We start from the raw sequence: 8789 nt of genomic DNA, 5'->3' as shown, positions 1-8789 counted from the left end.
ATGTGACTTAGCAGCAGCAGCAGACATTACACCAAGTTGTCTTGGTCTTCTGATCATATATATATTCACATATATATATATGCATTTTTTTCAAGTAAAGAAATGTTTAACAGATGTAAACTATTTATTGAATATTTGCCACCAAATATTGTTAAATACATTATCTTGCAGCATATCACTTTCAGGTTAAAATGTCAGAAACAAATACCAATATTTACAATTCTTTTAAAGAACGTTATATAATGACACACTAAGGCATAAATTCTTTTGGCTTATAATTCTTAAAAGAATGATAATAGCAAAAGTGATGCAAAATCTTCAGTGTGAGATTATGATTAAGCTACATTTTACAAAAATGTGGTGTAAGATGGCAATAATCCCATTCAACATCCTGGGTTATTAGATCCCTTCAGGAGGGACTGATAGTTTATACAGTCAAACTTTAAAATTTACAGATAAAAGCAGTCCAATGATGCCACTGAGAACTATGTCTCTTAACATATACAACTCTCAGGCCACAGTTTTGAAGGTCTGAAGTATCAAGTTGGTTTGATGAATTAGTCTGTTGGCACTTATGAAAACATTTATTGCCTTGCCATCTTTAAAATAGGTTTTCAGAGTATCACTGAAACTTTTGGAGCACTTTACGAATTCTTTCTTTTGGTGTTCAAGTGCCCTGCGGTTCTGGTATTGATATTTCTTGAAGACATAGTTTACTGTATCAAGAAGTTCTTTTATTGCACTAGCTATATCCTTGATTGTCTGCAGAAACCTCACTCTGTCGTTGATTTCATCTGGGATCTTACTGAGAATTTGTTTAAGTGCTTGTGCCTTTTCGTTTAGGTCCTGAAATTCTGGCTTTGATCGTTCAATCATATACTCTTCTACATCACCAGCTGTCATTTGAAGTAGGGATTCTGTGAAGTTGACTTCTACACTTTTTTTCCTCTAAAATTCTCATAATTATGTCTTGTGTGAGTCCTGGATTTTCTTTTTCAGCCTTAATGAAAGCTGCTCTCAATGTCTGAGCTGCAGACAGATTTACTCGTTCTAGCTCATTAAACACAGGATACATGACTGCATAGAGGGGCAGAGAAACCATAGAAGTGGTCTCAGCTTCATTCTTCATCTCTTCCATTGTCATCCTCATTCAAAAGCCAACTACAGTAGAAAAAGCAGTGCTAAAATGCAGAGGAATCTTCATTCACAGCAGTCTTTCTTCTCTTTTTGGTGATAAAAGAATAAAGCACAAAACATATACTGACCGGTTACTGAGGTACTGACTTCACTTGCCACCTTTGAAGCCCTCTTCAACTCCCTGATCAATTCACTCTGGCAATGCCGGACAGACCCTAGAGGAACCCTAAAATTGACATTTCTGAATTTTTTTCTGAATGTATAAGTGGAAGATGGTGGTGAAGGATAGAGAAACCTGGTGTGCTGCAGTCCATGGGGTCTCAAAGAATCAGACGTGACTGAGCAATCAAATAACAGCATATAAGGGTAATCAACATGGACATCTATTGTCTTGAATAAACTAAGACACTGATTTAAATCTTTTATAACTTAAGTTTTTAAGTAACACAAAATAATTTGTTTCAAAAGAAAGGTAAATTTTATATTTTTATTTTTGGATGCTCTCAAATTTTTATAAAAGAGTTCTCCAAATATTGTCAAAAAATCATCTAGAATGTATATTTTTTGATAAATGAATATTCTTTTATGCTCAAATGAATACATGTTCATTCTTTTATTTTAAAGTACAGTATCGGACAGTACTTCTCAGTTTGCTTATATTCTAATAGTGAAGAAATTAGATTCATGCATATATATAACTTGGGCTTCCCTGGTGGCTTAAATGGTAAAGAATCTGCCTGCAATGAAGGAGACCCAGGTTTGATCCCTCAGTTGAAAAGATCCCTGGAGAAGGGAATGGCAATCCACTCCAGTATTCTTGCCTGGAGAATCCCATGGACAGAGGAGCTTGGTGAGCTACAGTTCACAGGGTGGCAAAGAGTCAGACGTGACTAAGCAACTAACACTTTCGTATATAACTTAGCACAACAGTTTGTGATAGGTTCCAAAAACTGGTTTAGAAGTTATTAAATTTGAAAACATTCAACACTGAGAAAGTATGTGTGTATGTTTCTGGGTGACTAATAAGTCTCAGAAATGTAAATATTGATGACTATAATAAAGCATTTACTATAGAAATAAGATTAAATTATTTATATTTTAGTTTTGGGAATGCAAAGACAGACATAAACTTTTTAAAAAATGTACAAATGTTTTCAGGGTTCAAAGACCTCAAGTTCTATTAAAATGAACAGCTGTCTTAAGATCCGTGGAGAAAATCAAGATAAAACCAACAGTCTTGAATTACATGAGGGAAATTTTGAAACAGCATTACTAAAAAGTTGGAGGTAACATAGTTGTCACTGAAAAATGACAATTTGTTATTTCAACACTTTCACATTCTCAGAGGTATAAGCTGTGACTACATTGTCAACCATAATCCTGCATGCTCTTGAAAGAGAATTAAAACTGGTTAAAGACAAATACCCCTTCAGGGGTCACTGCCCTGTCATGGTGAAGGGGCTTATGTAACTCAGTGAAGCTATGAGCCATGCCGTGCAGGGCCACCCGAGACAGATGGGTCATAGCAGAGAATTCTGACAAAACGTGATCCAATGGAGGCGTATATTTGCCGTGAGAACCTCATGAACTGTGAAAAAGGACAAAAAGATATGACACTGAAGACGAGTCCCCCAGGTCTGAAGGTGTCCAGCATGCTACTGGGGAAGAGCGAAGTGAAAGTCATTCAGTGGTGTCTGACTCTTTGCAACCTCATGGACTGTAGTCCATGGAATTCTCCAGGCTAGAATACTGGAGTGGGTAGTCTTCCCCTTCTCCAGGGGATCTTTCCAACCCAGGGATCGAACCCAGGTCTCCCGCATTGTAGGTGGATTTTTTAGCAACTGAGCTATCACAGAAACCCAGGAAGAGCAAAAGAAAACTACTAAATAGCTTCAGAAAGAATGAAGAGGCTGGGCCAAAGCAGAAATGATGCTCAGCTATGGGTAATTCTGGCGATGAAAGTAAAATCCAATGCTTTAAGAACAGTATTGCATAGGAACCTGGAATGTTAGGGCCATGAATCTAGGTAAATTGCACGTGGTCAAGCAGGAGATGGTAAGAATAAACATAGGCATCTTAGGAATCAGTGAACTAAAACGGACAGGAATGGGCAAATTTAATTCATATGACCATTATATCTACTACTGTGGCAAGAATCCCATAGAAGAAATGAGGTAGCTCTCATAATCAACAAAAGAGTCTAAAATGCAGTATTTGGATGCAACCTCAAAAATGACACAAAGATCTCCATTTGTTTCCAAGGCAAGCCATTCAACATCACAGTAATTCAAGTCTATGCCCCTACCACCGATTCTGAAGAAGCTGAAGTTGATCAGTTCTATGAAGACCTAGAAGACCTATGAAGATCTCCTAGAACTAGCACCAAAAAAAGATGTTCTATTCATCACTGGGGGTTGGAATGCAAAAGTAGGAGGTCAAGAGATACCTGTTCTCCAGTTTGGCCCTGGAGAACAAAATGAAGCAGGGCAAAGGCTAACTGAATTCTGCCAAGAGAATGCATTGGTCATAGCAAATACCCTTTTCAACCACACAAGAGATGACTTACACATGGACATCACCATTTGGCCAATATCAAAATCAAATTGATTACATTCTTTGTACCTGAAAATGGAGAAGTTGTATACAGTCAGCAAAAACAAGACCTGGAGCTGACTGTGGCTTAGATCACCAGCTTCTCATAGCAAAATTCATTCTTAAACTAAAGAAAGTGGGGGAAACCACTAGGACAGCCAGGTATGACTTCAACCAAATCCCCTATGGATATGCAGTGGAGGTAATGAATAGATTCAAGGGATTAGATCCAGTTAAGAGTGTGCCTGAGGAACTATGGATAGAAGTCTGTAGTATTGTATAGGAGGCAGCAAACAAAACCATCCCAAAGAAAAAGAAAAGCAAGAAGGCAAAGTGGTTATCTGAGGAGGTCTTACAAACAGTTAAAAAAAGAAGAGAAGTGAAAAGCAAGGGAGAAAGGGAAAGGTATATCAAACTAAACACAGATTTCCAAAGAACAGCACAGAGAGACAAGAAGGCCTTCTTCAGTGAACAGTGTATAGAACTAGAAGATAACAACAGAAGGCGAAAGACTAGAGATCTCTTCAGGAAAGTTGGAGATATCAAAGGAGCATTTTGCCCAAAGATGAGCATGATAAAGGACATAAATTACAGAGACCTAGTAGATGCTGAAGAGATCAAGAAGAGATGGAAAGAATACATGGAAGAACTGTACAAAAAAGATCCAAATGAACTGGATTACTTCAATGGTGTGGTCAGCCACCCAGAGCCAGACATCTGAAGAGCAAAGTCAAGTGGGCCTTAGGAAGCACTGCTGGTAATAAAGCTAGTGGATGTGAGGGAATTCCAATAGAACTATTTAAAACCCTAAAGGATGATGCCATCAAGGTGTTGCATTCATTATGTCAACAAATTTGGAAGACCCATCAGTGGCCACAAGATTGGAATAGGCCAATCCTCATCCCAATTCCCATGAAGGGTAGTACTAAAGAATGTGCTAACCATCGGACAATTGTACTCATCTTCCATGCTAGTGAGGTCATGCTTAAAATCTTGCATGCTAGACTTTAGCATTATTGGAACCAAGAACTTCCAGATGTCCAAGCTGGGTTTAGAAAAGGAAGAGTAATCAGAGGTCATTTTGCCAGGATTTGCTGGATCATAGAGAAAACAAAGGAATTTCAGAAACACATCTACCTCTGTTTAATCGACTATGCCAAGCCTTTGACTGTGTAGATCATAATAAACTGTGGAAAGCTCTTAAAGAGATGGAAATACCTGACATCTTACCTGTCTCCTGAGAAATCTGTATGCAGGTTAAGAGGCAACAGTTAGAACCCTGTATAGAACAACTGATTGGTTCAAGATTGAGAAACAAATACCGCAGGGCTGTCTGCTGTCACCCTGTTTGTTTAATCTATACACCGAGAACATAGTGAGAAATGCCAGGCTGGATGAGTTACAAGCTGGAATCAAGATAGGTGGGAGAAACATCAACAACCTCAGATATGCGGGTAGTACCACTCTAATGGCAGAAAGTGAAGAGGAACTAAAGTGCCTTTTGATGAGGGTGAAGGAGAAGAGTGAAAGATCTGGCTTAAAATTAAACATTAAAAAACTCAGATCATGGCATCTGGCTCCATTACTTCACGGCAAATAGAGGAGGAAAAGGTAGAAGTAGTGGTAGATTTCCACTTCTTGGGCTCTAAAATCACTGAGCATGGTGACTGCAGCCATGAAATCAGAAGACATTTGCTTCTTGGCAGGAAAGCTGCCAAACCTAGACAGAGTGTTTAAAAACAGAGACATAACTTGGGCGACAAATGTCCGTGGAGTCAAGGCTATGATTTTCCCAGGGGTCACTTACAGTTATGAGAGCAGGACCATAAAGAAGGCTGAGCGCTGAAGAATTGATGCCTTCGAACTGTGGTGCTGGGAAAGACTCCTGAGAGTCCCTTGGAGAGCAAGGGGGTCAAATCAGTCAACTTCAGGGTAATCAACCCTGAATACTCATTAGAAGGAATGATGCTGAAGATGAAACTCCAGTATTTTGGTCTTCTGATGTGAACAGCTGACTCATTGGAAAAGTCCCTGATGCTGGGAAAGATTGAAGGCAGAAGTAGAAGAAGGTGTCAGAGGATGAGATGGCTGGATGGCATCACCAATGCAATGAACATGGGCAAATTTCAGGACATGGTGAGGAACTGAGAGACCTGGTGTGCGGCAGTCCACGGGGTTGCAAAGAGTCGGATACGCTGGGTGACTGAACAACAACAAAAGACAAATACTATATGATATTGGACACAACTGAGTGACTGATCTGATCTGATATCACTTATATGTGGAATCTAAAATATACTACAAACTAGCAAATATACCAAAAGAGCAGAAGACTTACAGATACAGAGAACAAATGGTGGTTATGTTGGGGTGAGGAGCAATGTAGGGGTCGGGGTGGGGTTGAGAAGTACAAATTATTGGATGCTAAGATAAGAAAATGAGAGATACTAAGGGAACATTTCATGCAAAGATGGGCTCGATAAAGGACAGAAATGGTATGGACCTAACAGAAGCAGAAGATATTGAGAAGAGGTGGCAAGAATACACAGAAGAACTGTACAAAAAAGATCTTCATAACCCAGATAATCACGATGGTGTGATCACTGACCTAGAGCCAGATATCCTGGAATGTGAAGTCAAGTGGGCCTTAGAAAGCATCACTTTGAACAAAGCTAGTGGAGGTGATGGAATTCCAGTTAAACTATTCCAAATCCTGGAAGATGATGTTGTGAAAGTGCTGCACTCAATATGCCAGCAAACTTGGAAAACTCAGCAGTGGCCACAGGACTGGAAAAGGTCAGTTTTCATTCCAATCCCAAAGAAAGGCAATGACAAAGAATGCTCAAACTACCACACAATTGCACTCATCGCACACACTAATAAAGTGATGCTTAAAATTCTCCAAGCCAGGCTTCAACAATACGTGAACTGTGAACTTCCAGATATTCAAGCTGGTTTTAGAAAAGGCAGAGGAACCAGAGATCAAATTGCCAACATCCACTGGATCATGGAAAAAGCAAGAGAGTTCCAGAAAAACATCTATTTCTGCTTTATTGACTATGCCAAAGCCTTTGACTGTGTGGGTCACAATAAACTGTGGAAAATTCTGAAAGAGATGTGAATATCAGACCACCTGATCTGCCTCTTGAGAAACCTGTATGCAGGTCAGGAAACAACAGTTAGAACTGGACATGGAACAACAGACTGGTTCCAAATAGGAAAAGGAGTTCGTCAAGGCTGTATATTGTCACCCTGTTTATTTAACTTATATGCAGAGTACATCATGAGAAATGCTGGGCTGGAGGAAGCACAAGCTGGAATCAAGATTGCCGGGAGAAATGTCAATAACCTCAGATATGCATATGACACCACCCTTATGGCAGAAAGTGAAGAGGAACTAAAAGCCTCTTGATGAAAGTGAAAGAGGAGAGTGAAAAAGTTGGCTTAAAGCTCAACATTCAGAAAACGAAGATCATGGCATCTGGTCCCATCATTTCATGGCAAATAGATGGGAAAACAGTGGAAACAGTGTCAGACTTTATTTTTCTGGGTTCCAAAATCACTGCAGATGGTGACTGCAGCCATGAAATTAAAAGACACTTACTCCTTGGAAGGAAAGTTATGACCAACCTAGACAGCATATTAAAAAGCAGAGACTACTTAGCCAACAAAGGGTCGTCTTGTCAAGGCTATGGTTTTTCCAGTGTCATGTATGGATGTGAGAGTTGGACTATAAAGAAAGCTGAGCACTGAAGAATTGATGCTTTTGAACTGTGGTGTTGGAGAAGACTCTTGAGAGTCCCTTGGACTGCAAGGAGATCCAACCAGTCCATTCTAAAAGAGATCAGTCCTGGGTGTTCATTGGAAGGACTGATGTTGAAGCTGAAACTCCAATACTTTGGCCACCTCATGGGAAGAGTTGACTCATTTGAAAAGACCCTGATGCTGGGCAAGATTGAGGGCAGGAGGAGAAGGGGACGACAGAGGATGAGATGGCTGGATGGCATCATCGACTCGATGGACATGAGTTTGGGTAAACTCCGGGAGTTGGTGATGGAGCAGGAGACCTGGTGTGCTGCGATTCATGGGGTCACAAAGAGTAGGACACGACTGAGCGACTGGACTGAACTGAACTGAAGACAGGCTCAAGGATATACCGTACAATGTGGGGAATAGAACCAATATTTTGTAGTAACTGCAAATGGTAAGTAACCATTAAATGATATAAGAAATTTTTAAAAATTTATAATTTAAAAATTAAAAAATAAATTTAAATTTAAAAATGAAAAAAAGGTCCCCAAATAGTCAAGGCACTAGAATAATAGGTAAAAGGACTTGCTCCATGAGCTATGAAGATACTGCTATTTCTACTGCAATTAAGACACTGATATTGTCACAAGAATTGGAAAATCAAGAGAAATAAAAGTCCAGAAGAAAAACTGGTTTTACTAACAGTCAGGGCTAACCATGGATAGCTCTCTCCAGTTTCTAGATCATGGTCTGGTAGGTACATCTGTTCAGTAACAATTTCAGAAAAGCTCACTGGTGGACAGCAGGAAATCCTAAAAGCAGTGTTAAAGTTCAGTCTTTACTTTTATAAGACTAGTAAAACACTTGAATGCCTGTTTTTTCTTTTTCTTGGGACTGTGATCATTATGTCAGGATTTCATGGCTAAAAAACAAGTTCTAGATTTTCAACGATCATTTCACAGTTCATGTCTTCTCCTCCTATGTGAGCAAATGGATGAGTGTACAATATTATTGCTCAAATCCTTGGAGGCCTACCTAATTCATGCCCTAATGCACACAATAATTCCAGGGAATGGAGGGATATTTTTCTAACCAAGACGAGCCTTACTTCTTTGTTGTTCATGCTAGATTTATTTGCAAAATGATGAAAAGGTCTTTACTGTTCTGAACAAAAACAGGACAAACTATAAATGGATTTTAGTAAAATACATTTTCAACATTCTTATTTTCCTACTGCTATACAGTGGAAATCTAGCTTACTTTGTGAATATAAATTATAGGAATTCAACTATAAGTACTTGACAAAAAAG

At 39.2% G+C, this 8789-nt stretch overlaps 1 pseudogene; it reads right to left on the bottom strand.

The window, feature by feature from the left end:
• Positions 1-480: 480 nt before the first annotated feature.
• Positions 481-1309, bottom strand: LOC102405665 (annotated as a pseudogene).
• Positions 1310-8789: the final 7480 nt, after the last annotated feature.

The sequence above is a fragment of the Bubalus bubalis genome, chromosome 3 (assembly GCF_019923935.1).
Source record: "Bubalus bubalis isolate 160015118507 breed Murrah chromosome 3, NDDB_SH_1, whole genome shotgun sequence".
Classification (NCBI taxonomy): domain Eukaryota; kingdom Metazoa; phylum Chordata; class Mammalia; order Artiodactyla; family Bovidae; genus Bubalus; species Bubalus bubalis.
The sequence above is the reverse complement of the archived record's forward strand: the minus strand, read 5'-3'. Positions and strand labels throughout refer to the sequence as shown.